We start from the raw sequence: 15,350 nt of genomic DNA, 5'->3' as shown, positions 1-15,350 counted from the left end.
GACGTTGGTTGGAGCTGCTTAACGACTACAAGATTGAGCTGCAGTATCATGAGGGTAAGGCAAACGTGGTTGCCGATGCTTTGAGTCGCAAGGTGTGCCATGGTATGAGATCTGTGTTGGTGTTACCTGATGACTTGAGTCGAGAGTTCCGGCCGAGCCTTGAGGTAGTTCTTCCTGGTACTTTAGATTTGAGTGCGATGGTTGCTGAACCCGAGATCCTTCATGAGATCCGAGTTAAGCAAAGAGAGGATGAATACTTAGAAGGAGTTCGAGTCGCCATAAGCGAAGGACGTGCCAAAGACTTCGACGTTGGACCTGATGATGGTCTACGATTCCAAGGTCGTTGGTGTGTGCCTAGCTATGAGGTCTTAAAATGTAAGATTCTCAAGGAGGCTCATAGTACTCCCTATTCGGTTCATCCTGGTGGTGATAAGATGTACAAGGATCTGAAGTTAAAGTTTTGGTGGCCGGGTATGAAGAAAGAGATCGCCGAGTTTGTGAGCCAATGCTTGGTTTATCAGAAGGTTAAGTTCGAACATCAGAGACCTGGTGGTCTACTACAACCTTTAGAAATTCCCACATGGAAATGGGATTCGATTTCGATGGACTTCGTTATGGGTTTGCCGAGGTCGCCGAGAGGAATGAATGCGATTTGGGTCGTGGTTGATCGTTTGACTAAGGTAGCGCATTTCATTCCGATGAAGGAGACTTGGAGTCTCGAGGAACTAGCGAATGCTTATCAACGAGAGATCATTCGTCTTCATGGGGTTCCTAAGGATATCATCTCTGACCGTGATCCGAGGTTTTGTTCTCAGTTTTGGAAGAAGCTTCAGTTGGTTTTGGGTAGTGAGCTTAAGATGAGTACGACTTTTCATGCTGCAACTGATGGTCAGACTGAGCGTACGATTCAGACGCTCGAGGATATGTTGCGGGCTTGTGCTTTGGAGTTCCAAGTTAGTTGGGAGAAGAGTCTACCGCTTGTGGAGTTCTCCTACAACAACAGTTACCAAGCTAGTATTCAGATGGCTCCGTTTGAGGCACTCTATGGAAGAAAGTGTTGTAGTCCTTTGTGATGGGACGATTCTAGTGAGGCTGTCGTTCTTGGTCCAGAATTGGTTCAAGAATCGATTGAGCAAGTGAGGTTGATTCGCGAGAAGCTTAAGGCAGCCCAGGATCGACAGAAGACGTATGCAGACGTGCGGCGTAGGCCGATTGAGTTTGAGGTTGGCGATAAGGTTTTCCTTAAGGTTTCGCCGATGAAAGGTGTTAAGAGATTTGGGCTTAAGGGCAAGCTTAGTCCTAAGTACATTGGACCGTATGAGGTGCTCGAGAGAGTTGGCGAGGTAGCCTATAGGTTGGCTTTACCTCCGAACCTGTCGAAGGTTCACGATGTGTTCCATGTGTCGCAGTTGCGTCGTTATCGCAGTGATCCTTCTCATGTTCTACAGGCTGATGTTATCGAGGTTGAGCCTAACCTGACTTATGAGGAACGTCCTATTCGCATTTTGGAACGTCAGGAGAAGAGGTTAAGGAATAAGGTTGTACCTTTGGTTCGGGTTCTGTGGAGAAGTCAGAAGTTTGAGCAGGAGACTTGGGAAACCGAAGCGTCTATGCGAGAGAAGCATCCACACCTTTTCGAGTGAGGTAGTTCTCTTATCAAGTTTCGAGGACGAAACTTCTTTTTAGGGGGTTGGATTGTAACACCCCTAATTTCCATAATATAATTCTTTAATTTTATTTTCCCATATTTTATATTTTATTCTCGGGAAAATATCCGTTTGTCGTCTTTTGGGCTCGTTGGGCTCGAAAAACGGTGAAGATCCGTTTCCTCCTTGGGTCTCACGTGATTCTTAGTGTTGATGGGTGAGTTTTGGGCCTAAACCTAGAATAAACCCATGAGCTTCTCTATAAATATGAAGGGAAACCAAACCCTTGCTCTTCTTTTTCTCATAATCTCACAAAACCCTAAACCTAATTCTCTCCTCCTCTCTTCCTTCTTGTGCCGTGCGCCACCCTGCCTAGGGTTTCGTGCCATCCTCTTTTCTTCTTCGTTCTTCATCGTTCTTCGTGCTTAGATCGATCCTACTTCTCGGATTTATCTATCTTCTTCGTAAGTTGTTATGTTTTCGCATAGTTTTATAGTTTTTATAGTTTTTATATATAGTTAGTATATTTATTAGATTCGTTATCTTTGGCACGTGGATGATTCCAATGAAGGCGTGGAAGTTGCTCCTGGAGAGGACGTTTATATCGTTGAAGACGATCTCTAGGGTTTATTTGCTTAATAAGGTAACTAGGAGTTTTCCTTTAACTGTGTTTATGCCAGTTGATGTAATTAATATGATTTAATGATTGTTTTGCGTTATTGGTACATGTTTGATTATTTGTTATCATGATTAAATATGTTTCACGTGTTTATACATGTTTTTATGCATTAATTATATATCATAGGTTGCTTATGCATTAAATTATGGGTGTCATGAGCGCAATTAGGGTTTACGGATAAACCCTAGTGGCGGCATGATAGACGGCTAAGAGTGCTTTCCAAAGTTATAGCTAAAGCTAGTATAACCTTGATGATGATTCATGTGTTATAGCTAAAGTTAATAGAACTTTGGGTAGTTACCCTAGTTATGGCTGAAGCTACTATAACATTGAAGTATGAGATAAGGTTATAGCTGGAACTATCGTACCCTGAGATTTATGGCTCAAGGTTATGGTTGGAACTAGTATAACTTTGAGTTTCGTGTCAAGGTTATAGTTGAGGTAAGTATAACTTCAAGTCGTATATGTTGAAGTTATAGTCGAGGTTACTATAACCTCGCATCCAGAGTCCATGATATGGTTAGGGTTACTATAATATTGATTGGTTAATGTTAAAAGTTGTAGCTAGAGTACTATAACATTGAATGGTTGATACTTGTTTCACATGTTATGTGGTGTTCAGTTTCATTATATAACGCTATGTTGCATATATCGTTTATTACTCTTGTTCATATAATCGTAGGATGGTTAGCTATATTATTCTATGATTTGATAGTGGTGTTATTCACACGCATGTGTGGTCAGTTATACTATGCATTGTTTATGGGCTAGTTGTATAGATGACGTGAGGTATCAGTTACATACCGATCGGAATGAGCAAACGCTACCCCTTGTGGGATTTGCCGTAGGTCTGTGTTCGGGATTGGCTAGAGGCAGTTGTTATACGCTCTGGTCCCCGTGTGTCGTTCGGTGTACAGTTATTGCACCGAGAGTCTGGCCAGGTCTTAGGCATATAGGCAGTTGATATACGCTATACATAGTACCGTGGATGCGATTGTTATACGATCCACACCGATGGAGGCGATTGTTATACGCTCCGTCCGTTCGAGAAGCGATTGTTATACGCTCCGACGATTAGAGCGATTGTTATACGCTCTAACGGCGTTCGTTCTATACACTATGCTTGGGTAAGTGGAGGCAGTTGTTATACGCTCCGTGATTGGTTATTTGGTGCTTTCGTAGTTGATTTCATATGGATAGCAGTGTCGTACGTTGTGTTTATATCTTCGTATATTGTTGGTTAATGACAAGTTGGTGTCGATTCTTCATGAGTATAGATGGTCTCACATGTTTACTAGTTTTGCATTTCAGTTGTTAATGATTGTTGGTTATATTCAATTATTGTAAACATGACTGGGAGAGCATCATCTAGTTACTCCCGACTGATTGTCGACCCCCTTTTCAGGTTGTTCAGTGTGATGCTGTTTGGTTGATGCTTGCTTGGGGAATATGCGAAGCGAGCTTAATAATAAATTAGGAGTTTGCCTTATGTTTTAAGAACCCTTTGAATAATGTATTAGTTGTTTTGGATTTAGTAGCGAACCGGATTGGTCAGGTGTTTCCGCCACCTTGACCCTTTTATCAGTATCGTACTCTGATATTCATTTTATTTAAGTTTTTCCTTTGTTTTATAATCCGGGTTGTTACACTCAGGATCGACAAAAGAGTTATGCAGATCTACATCGCCGGGATATAGAGTTTCAGGTTGGGGATAAGGTTCTTCTGAAAGTGTCTCCTATGCGTGGGGTTATGAGATTTGGGAAGAAAGGCAAGCTAAGTCAGAAGTTTATAGGGCAGTATGAGATCTTAGAGCGGGTTGGGGAAGTTGCATATCGTCTGGCTTTACCAGCTGCATTAGAGAGAGTGCATAATGTGTTTCATGTATCGCAGCTGCGGAAGTATGTGAGTGACCCGTCACATGTGTTAGAGGCCGAGACCTTAGAGCTAGATGAGTCCTTATCATATCTTGATGTGCCTAAACAGATTCTAGACCGAAAGGTTAGAAAGACTAGGAGTGGTGAGACAGTTCTGCTCAAGATCCTTTGGTCTAACCACGAGACCGAGGAAGCTACATGGGAGCCAGAGGAGGCTATGAAAGAGCGTTACCCTTTCCTTTTTGATCAGGTATGTATGGTTACGGGGACGTAACCTTGTTTCTTTTAGGGGGGTAGGAGATGATCGCGAACAGTTTTTAAGAGTTTTATACCCCTTATATATGTTGTGTCGGGATGTTGGTCGGGATGAGTTGGGTTAGTAACATGTTTTATGTTGAATTTTGTTTGGTTGTTGAGTCGGGAATGTTATGGGAGTACCTTTGTTTAGTAGTGGTTTGAACTTCGGGGACGAAGTTCCTTTTAAGGAGGGAAGACTGTAATACTCCGTATTTATAAGTCTTGGGGTACTCTATCGAGTAGACCTTACTCTGTCGAGTAAGGGCGTGTTGCGGATTAAAATGGTGTGTGGTGCATGACTTGACAACGAGTGTAGAGAATTTTTTTTCCATAAAGGACAAATGGTGCCCAAACACAAAGAAATTAATGAAATGGGTGTGATTTCAAAGTATTTACTTAAAATGGGTCCACGTCATCATCGAAGCTACGCTCGGATTCAAGTTTCTCACCCGCTCAGCGACCATACCCAAGGTGTGAGTTAAAAGGAAGCCAAACCTAGACTTTGTGATATGCAGTTAAGTCGCCCAGGCAGAGAGCGATTTGAGCCGAGATCGTCGTCCCCCTGAGCGACTTGAGCTCAAGTCGTCAGCTTCGTAAGCGATTTGGTGGATCTGGGCAGTCTAATTTGATTTTCTATTCCTCCATTTGCATTGCCGATAAAGAATCATCATAAAAAACAACAACAATAACGTACCAAATCAACAACACCAAGTGAGCATGTTGAAAAATGGATTTCAATGGAGATTGAACAAGAAAGACCAAAATACTTGTTTGATATTGCATAGAGACTAATCATTTGAGTTTTAATTAAAATAATTGATTGATTTGAGGGTTTCTTTAGGAAAATTCGAGTATGCTAATGTTAGGGTTTTGTATATATTTATTTATTTATTTTATTTTTTTGGGGAATGAACGAGATATTTGGTGTGAAATTGTGGATATGAGTAATTCTACCAGTGAACAAGTCGCTCTCCGGGAGAGAGATTTGACTTAAAGTCGTCTTCGAGCTAGCGACTTGACCTCTTCGCCCAGCTTCGTAAAAATCGATCCTAGGTGAACCCATTTTTTTATAAATACTTTGGAATTCAACTCATTCCGTTAATTTCTTTGTGTTTAAATCCCATTTTGGAAAAAATATCGAGTGTCATGTTCTAGTTAGATCTTGTAGATAGGTCATTCCATCAATTTGATTTTGGATTGGGTTAAATCTGTTCGACGTAAATCAAATTTACCTTATTTTTAGTTTTAGTTCGATTTTGATTAGCCATTTTTAGAGCTGTTTAAATGCGGACTTGGACCTGACATGATTATAGAATACGACTATTCCTTTTTTTTTTTCAAATTGATGCCATTACGAGATATTTGATTTAAAAAAAAAATATTGCCACTTTCGAAATTTGTTGCAAAAATTACGGTCGGTCAAACGTTTTTAACCAAATAAATTTTGACTGGCTATATCTAATGTCTACTGTAACACCCCCACATACGAAGGTGCGTTAACAGGACCACCCTAGCATGAGAGACTGTTACCATTTCGGTTTCCCGAGGCTAGTATATCAAAAGTTACCATTCCAAAACACTTATTTAAGTACTCCCTTCTATTCTAAATAACTCTCCATATTTCCGTTTTCGTCTATTCACAATAGTCTCCTTATTTCCTTATTTGACAATCTTTTATACTTATTTTATTCACCTCACCCCACAACAATACCCCACAATACTCATACTTTATCTTATTTTAATCACCTTACCCACACAACAATATTTATTTTAATCACCTTACCCTACAACTGATAGGCTATCGCACACCTATGCAAAGATAATATTTATACCCTAGCAAAACAAATGAATGTAGTACGTAGGGGTCGAACCACAGAGAGACGGGAGTTTATAATTTAGTTGTTATGGAGTGAATTTTACCTCGGTAGATTTACGGTTGATTGATTGGTTTGGTTTGATGTGATGATAAAACAATAATAAAGAAAATGTCTAGGGAGGTCGGGTCACACACGCAAACTATCTAAATGCTCATGTCAATTTAGGAAGTTGATTACTTGATAAATGTTTAGGCTTAAAGACACCCACCTCTCGATATTAGCGTCAACCATAGACCGGATCCTAGAGAAACTCTCGTTTATGACTAGGTCGTCCTACTACACATGCTTAGTCTAATCCGATTCCGTGCCTCTCGACTTATAGAACGAATTAACAAACTTAATCAACGATTACGGCCAATAACCAAAGATTAAACGTTGTGGCGCAAACATGTGATAGAAACAATTTATCAATTTAACTTAGCCTCGTTTCAACATTTACAATTTACTTAGTCATGCATGGTTTCCCTTACTCCTTAGACAAATATAACTACTCAAACATGTTGAAAGTATAAACTAAACTAATACTACATGAAATGATAAATAACATAATGAAAATAGAATAAGAATTACCTTGAATGGAAATGGAAATGGAAATGGAAATAGAAGAACAATGAAACTAGAACAAACTTGAAATGTAACTTGGAATTAAACTTGAAATGTAATTGTAATGTAATTGCTAAAAGGAAATGTAAACAAACTAAACTAAACTAAGCTAACCTAAACTAACTATTAAGATTTAGAGAGAATTTAGATGGAAAAGTATGTGTAAAAGATGTCCAAGAAGTGTCGACCAAAGCTTCTATTTATAGGAGTGAAGGGAGTAACGGAAATAAGCTACAGGGGACTAACCCCGATCGGGGCCACCCAACCCCGATCGGGGTCGTGGTATTTCTCAAATTTCTCTTAATTCCGTCTTAACTTTGCACTTAATGTTGATGCAGAATCCGATGCTTATGTCTTAATGCGTCCGTCTAAGGTATCTTAAGCATCCTTTGGCATCCAATGCAAACTCTTATCATGGGCTTTCATTTGGATTTCTTTTCTTTACATATCCACCAACTAAGATTGGTTTCCTCTTACTCGGGTTTTCCAATTTCTTCCCAAAATGCCCCTATGCTTCCCGAAACTCCTTTGCATGATCAAGACTTGCTCTCATTAGCCTCGTGAACTCTTGTACTTGCTACTTTGACGGGAAAAAGCTACTAAAAGCTTAATTTCCTACAAAACACAATAGAAAACAAGCAAGCACAACTAGAACACGGAATTAGCTCACAAACACTAACATTAGTGCAAATGACATGTAAAATAGAGGTAAAATAGGGGGTTAAAATGTATATAAAATGGACCTATCAAACTCTCCCAAGCTAAACCCTTGCTTGTCCTCAAGCAAGATCATCCCAACATTGCAAATCCCAAGTAGCTAACAAGCAATTGATTCAAATCCCGAAACAACATGGGCATAAGGATAAAGCAAAACACGGATGAGATTTACACGACAGCGTAGCATGGAAAACTTGAAATGAACCTTTAAGCTCTTGCATGATCTTTCGACTTATGGACTCTCACGGTGCACTCAAACTCTTTTATATGTGAAAGGACAATTTTGTGAATAGACACTCAACTATCCTCGACTTATAACAATGTGCCCGCAATTTAATATGGTAATCAATCAAAACTAGTAAGCCAAAACAGTCAAATGTAAGCATGATACAGAAGCCAAAATGGGTAGGAAGAAGGTAATATGTAATGGGTAAGAAGGGGGAACAAATAAATTATGGATTGTGGAGCTAATGTCAAGCTAGCAACAACCAAATGTAAGGATGCTCAATCCCAATTCTAACCAAATTTTGCAATTTTAATCATAAGTAAACTCTCCAAAATATATGAATAATGCATGAGAGTTTCTCATATCAATTTCTTCTTCTCTTTTTCTTTTTCAATTCATACTTCTTTTTTCATTTTCTTTCATGCTTTTTTTTTTCATTTTTTTTCTCAACTTTTTTTTTTCTTTCTTGATTTTTCATTTCAATTCATCATCACTTTTTTTTTTCTTTTTCTCTTTTTCTTCCCTTTCTTGAGCATTAAGACCAAGCTCACATGATATTCCAAACTTTGAACCAAATCCCAATTGAGCACCCAAACAAAACCAAACAAACCTACTAGCTCAACAAGGTAGGCAAATTATAATGTAGCTAAAGATAAATGTTTGTGAAGGGGTCAAAAAGGCAAAAATAGTCATGTGAATGGCTCCAAAATGCTATAACAAATGAATGAATGCTTACCAAGAGATGAAATGAAAACCATATTTGTGCGTTTTGATGAAACACACCATATAAGGAGACACCTACACTCACCTAAGAGAGACCGGATATGGATGCATCGGTCAAAAGGAGGCTCTACCTTACCATTTTGTAGCTTACCACAAGTCAAGATCAAGCCTATTCGGTTCATTCTCCATCTCCCACCTACTATGTCAAGACATCCCCATGCATGCTATATCCCGTCAAATGTAGTGAATCAAGAGCTATCAAACCAAAAATGGGACAAACAAGAGGAATTAGAGCAAAAACAACACAAATTTTTCAAAAATTCTCACTAAATCTACACTAACTAGATGTAAAAACTAATTATAAATTTCGAAAATTGTTGATTTTTTCAATTATTTGAAAGCAATAAAACAACTAGACACACTAAATCCCTCCCCCAAGCTAGAACATCACATTGTCCTCAATGTATAAAACGGGGTTGACCACAAAAGAAAGACAAGTAAAGCCAACAAGGGGAGATGGAAATGACACATGCGGAAAATAAAGAAAATAAATGCATACTAAATTTTAGAAGCCTCCCCCAAGCTAGCTTGAGAAGGGGCTTGGGAAGAAAAGACTTTTGTTTCTTAAAAAGCTCGTCAAAGCCCTTAGAAGCCTATCATATATCTGCGCATGAGCTATTTGAAAACATATGTAAGCAATTGACAAGATATATGCATAATAGATCAAAGTTAGAGATTTGTAAATCTCATTATTGCTCATATGTAAGACTTCAAACAATACCACCCAATCACCCCTCTCATCAGCAAGAGGTGGAGCATCATGTTTAAGACCATAAAATAAATCGTTAGTGTACAAAATATCATTCTTAATGGTCTCAAATGGATGATAAGAAGAATCTAGGAGGTAGGACTCATCAATAATGGGAGGCGTATCCCATTCATTTTCTAAATTAACATCACTAAGTCCTTTATCTACCTCAGTTGGATCAACATTATCTTCTACGAATGAATCGTCAAGGGAGTCAAAAGACTTGGGAGAAGCCTCATGAGAATCACAATGAAACTCGACAAATTCATTTGTGGGAGATAACTCATCTACAACAAGGGGTTCAATGTCATCAATATGAGTCTCTGCATCTTCTTTTGAAATGACACTAGATGGGACTTTTAAAGATAAAATTGGACCATCATCATTGTCATCACCCAAAAGTTCAAAATCATTAGTAACGGAAGACCCAAATTGGGGAGACGGAGAGACAAGAGGAGAGATAATAGACTCACTTACTTGAATAGGCTCACATGGACTTACTTTCTCTTGAGAAAGTTGTTCTATTTGAGCTTGAAGCACTTCAATCTTCTCTTTGATTCTCTCTCTTTCTCGACATTCGGAGGCCATATAATTCAAGAAATTCCATAGATCCTCCTTCCCAAGCAAGTTGTAGTAGTTCCCGTTATTCAAACGAAGAGCCATGTGACGTGTCTCGAAGTTCATGCCTTGAAGTACAACAACACCCATGTAGAGATTGTCATAAGTGTATCCAAGAGAATAGAGAACACGAACGTAAGCATAAAATCGATCAAGATAGTCATGGAAAAGCTCATTCGCTTGTTGCGGGAGAAATCGATCCATCATACATTGATCCATCATTATGAAATAGGCCAAGCTTTAATACCTACAAAATAAGTACTAAAACTACAAGAAAATGGTGAGATAAATCCTAAGGAACAAGTGTTCCCTAGGACAAGATAAGATAAAACTCAACAACTAAATAACAAACAAAACCGTGCTCCCCGGCAACGGCGCCAAAATTTGATAGGCTATCGCACACCTATGCAAAGATAATATTTATACCCTAGCAAAACAAATGAATGTAGTACGTAAGGGTCGAACCATAGAGAGACGGGAGTTTATAATTTAGTTGTTATGGAGTGAATTTTACCTCGGTAGATTTACGGTTGATTGATTGGTTTGGTTTGATGTGATGATAAAACAATAATAAAGAAAATGTCTAGGGAGGTCGGGTCACACACGCAAACTATCTAAATGCTCATGTCAATTTAGGAAGTTGATTACTCGATAAATGTTTAGGCTTAAAGACACCCACCTCTCGATATTAGCGTCAACCATAGACCGGATCCTAGAGAAACTCTCGTTTATGACTAGGTCGTCCTACTACACATGCTTAGTCTAATCCGATTCCGTGCCTCTCGACTTATAGAACGAATTAACAAACTTAATCAACGATTACGGCCAATAACCAAAGATTAAACGTTGTGGCGCAAACATGTGATAGAAACAATTTATCAATTTAACTTAGCCTCGTTTCAACATTTACAATTTACTTAGTCATGCATGGTTTCACTTACTCCTTAGACAAATATAACTACTCAAACATGTTGAAAGTATAAACTAAACTAATACTACATGAAATGATAAATAACATAATGAAAATAGAATAAGAATTACCTTGAATGGAAATGGAAATGGAAATGGAAATAGAAGAACAATGAAACTAGAACAAACTTGAAATGTAACTTGGAATTAAACTTGAAATGTAATTGTAATGTAATTGCTAAAAGGAAATGTAAACAAACTAAACTAAACTAAGCTAACCTAAACTAACTACTAAGATTTAGAGAGAATTTAGATGGAAAAGTATGTGTAAAAGATGTCCAAGAAGTGTCGACCAAAGCTTCTATTTATAGGAGTGAAGGGAGTAACGGAAATAAGCTACAGGGGACTAACCCCGATCGGGGCCACCCAACCCCGATCGGGGTCGTGGTATTTCTCAAATTTCTCTTAATTCCGTCTTAACTTTGCACTTAATGTTGATGCAGAATCCGATGCTTATGTCTTAATGCGTCCGTCTAAGGTATCTTAAGCATCCTTTGGCATCCAATGAAAACTCTTATCATGGGCTTTCATTTGGATTTCTTTTCTTTACATATCCACCAACTAAGATTGGTTTCCTCTTACTCGGGTTTTCCAATTTCTTCCCAAAATGCCCCTATGCTTCCCGAAACTCCTTTGCATGATCAAGACTTGCTCTCATTAGCCTCGTGAACTCTTGTACTTGCTACTTTGACGGGAAAAAGCTACTAAAAGCTTAATTTCCTACAAAACACAATAGAAAACAAGCAAGCACAACTAGAACACGGAATTAGCTCACAAACACTAACATTAGTGCAAATGACATGTAAAATAGAGGTAAAATAGGGGGTTAAAATGTATATAAAATGGACCTATCAACAACAATACTTATTTTAATCACACAATATCTTCCCTCTCTCCAATCTCCTACCCCTACACAAATACTTTACAATATAATACTCCATTCCTTAATTCTTGTGCCCCCTTGAATATGGAGGGTTATTTAGAATAGGAGGGAGTATATAGTTAAAGTTAACAATTACAAGTTCCAAACCAAATCCAAAACAAATGTTGACTAGTACTCAACAACTAAAGCTAAAACAGTAACTCTCATGATAGCGGAAGCTAGACTCGAAGTGATGACTCCCCATCTCGTCCCCAAAGCTAAAGACCATCATTACCTGTCATAACCTGCTGACCATCTCCGAATGGATCACCACAGATTTTACAAAACAAAAACAGGGTAAGTTCACTGTATAATCAAAATAAGACATGTACGATAAAGATAAACAGCTCTTCCACAATCCACCTCCAACTCCCAAACACATCTCGTAACTGACTACCCACTAAAGTGTGTAACCCTGCCACTGGGGGGACCGCAACCTTGCCTACCTAAACCCCCGCTCATCAACGAGCGATAACCCTGTTCATTAATGTGCACATCCCCTCCTGTGGCGGGTTTCACAGAGGGCGAATCAACGGCGTGAAGCCACTCCCGCAAGTGACTCCACTCAACCGAGGACGCACCTCGCGAATATCATCAACCATCTTAACACCAACACCAAACTCCAATCCAACAACGGCACAGAATCACAAAATCAATCGTACAAACAATTACAACACATATCTTAAATCAATTAAACAGTAAATCGAGTAGGAAAACCCTACCTTTTCGCAATCCAAGCACACACAAGCAATCAATAGCGATAATCCATGACACCGTCTGTAATACTCCGTATTTATAAGTCTTGGGGTACTCTATCGAGTAGGCCTTACTCTGTCGAGTAAGGGTAAGTTGCGTTTTAGAAAAGTTTCTTACCTGTTGGGTACTCGATCGAGTAGCTGGGGCACTCGATCGAGTAAGGGGGTACTCGATCGAGTACCTCGGGTACTCGATCGAGTACCTCGGGTACTCGATCGAGTAGCCGGTTTTACGGGGAGTTTTCTCGGGTTTTGTTAATTATGCGATTAAGGTATATAAGCTTTGTCGTCATTATTCTAAATCACTTTTGCAAAACCTAAATTACTGTTTAAGAGAGAAAGCAAGCAAGTTCTTCATCCTAATCGCATTATTAGCAATACCCGGAGTTTGGAAGGTCAGTTCTTAGCGTTGATTATACCGTTGAGTTCCTTGCGTCGAGGGTAAGATCTATGTACCCTTTTTATTGTCTTTCCTTTAATTTGGTTAAACCCTAATTTAGAGATTTGGGGGTTTATGTGTAGTATGTGATTTTGTAGCCTTTATGTGTTGTATGATAGGAGGAGGGTTCATAGAGGAAGCTTTTTGATTCAAAGATGAGACCGTCGATTGTGTGCTTACCGGTAGGATTTCTACTCGGTATTAGTCCCATAATGGGATATTGGTTGATGTGTTGTGTTTGGTTGTTTGATATAGTAATTGTATTGTGATTGTGGTTGTGATCGTTGTTTATGGTTCGCGAGGCGTGGCCTCGGCTGAGTGGGGTCACTTGCGGGAGTGGCTTCACGCCCTAGTTTCGCCTTCTGTGGAACCCGCCACAGAAGGGATGTGCACATTAATGGACAGGGTTATCGCTCACTATGTGGAGCGGGGATTTGGTGGGTACGGCTGCGGTCCCCCACTGGCAGGGCTGGTCCAGTGGACAGTCAGTGATTGAGATTATTGGATTTGGCGTGATTGTGTGTGTGTGACAGTAAAGCTGCCTGTTTATCTTATTGTTGGTATATATTGAATTGTGTGATTAGTACTGACCCCGGTGTTGTTTTGTAAACCTGCGGTGATCCATTCGGGGATGGTGAGCAGATATTGAGCAGGTATTGAGATGAGTACTAGGATAGCTGGGATGGCCACGACATGATGATAGGAGTCTTCCGCTGTAGCTTATTAGTTATTTACATTTCAGTTAGAACAGTCAGTTTGATAACATGTATTGCACTTTGGTTTGGTTTTGAGAATTGTAACTCTTCGCTAAGTATTTATAATAAACGTTGTTTTTTCATTGTTATTTGATTATCATTGCCTCGGGTAACCGAGATGGTAATGTCTTCATACATGAGTGGTCCTGGTAAGGCACTTGGAGTATGGGGGTGTTACACCGTCACCTACACACGAATAAGAACATACCATCACTATAAACCATTCCCCTAATCTAACCCAAATTAAGGTTTACACAAATTCTAACAATAACAATGATAAACTGATTAGGAATACTGGAGACTTACTAACATAGACGACACGGACAACGAGATCCAAAAGATCGCAATCGATCACCCTTGGCTTAGGAAGAAATGAAGATGATTAGAGAAGTTTAGAGCGTCGTTAGGTTTTGTAAAATAATAATTTAGAACTAATTAGAAACTGCTCAACACGCTATTTATGCTTCTCTAATCATTTTAATTAAACCGCGGAAATAATACCCGTCAGACCGGATACTAGATCGAGTATAGAGTATACTCGGCCGAGTATTCTTGGACAGTAACCTCACCAGAAACACACGACGCATTACTCGGTCTAGTAAGCCTTATTCGGCCGAGTAACAGGATTTAGAAAAACGTAGTATTACATCTACGGGTTCATAAACTAACGATTTTTTTTTCGAATTGATCGTCTTTACGAGATCTTTAATTTGAATTTTTTTTTGTCATTTTCGAGTTCGAGACCAAGAATTATAGACAGTATGAAAAAGATGGGTACCTCATACAAAAAAAATATATATATATACACACACACACACACACACACACACACACACACACACACACACACACACACACACACACACACACACACACACACACACACACACACACACACACACACACACACACACACACACACACACACACACACACACACACACACACACACACACACACACACACACACACTAAATATAATATAATAAATAATAAGAATACTAAAACAAGAATAATAATAATGTTGAACAGAACTAATCTAAAATGAAGTGAACTAATTTGAATTTAATAAAAATCAAATCGAATCGAATCAATCGAATCGAATCAACTAAAATTAAGTCCAAAAGAACAAGGGTTATGAGTTACTCCCTCCCATCCAGACCAAAGTTAACATGAACCCACTTTTCTCCTCACAAAAAGTGCATCCCATGTTACCTTTGGTCTGGATGGGAGGGAGTATTTAATATGATATTCACTGTAGGACACTATTATTATATTCACTTTAAGTTTAGTGAATATCATAGTGTAATTTGATGAATATGTGTTATGTAGTGTGATATTCAGCATACAGCACTACATGTACTGTAAAGATGTAGTGGCATGTGGGTAGTTATTATTTTTTTTTTCATTTGTATTTTTTTTATTTTCCTTATAACTATCCT

This window comes from Silene latifolia, chromosome 9 (genome assembly GCF_048544455.1).
Source record: "Silene latifolia isolate original U9 population chromosome 9, ASM4854445v1, whole genome shotgun sequence".
Classification (NCBI taxonomy): domain Eukaryota; kingdom Viridiplantae; phylum Streptophyta; class Magnoliopsida; order Caryophyllales; family Caryophyllaceae; genus Silene; species Silene latifolia.
This window is presented reverse-complemented; position numbering follows the sequence as displayed.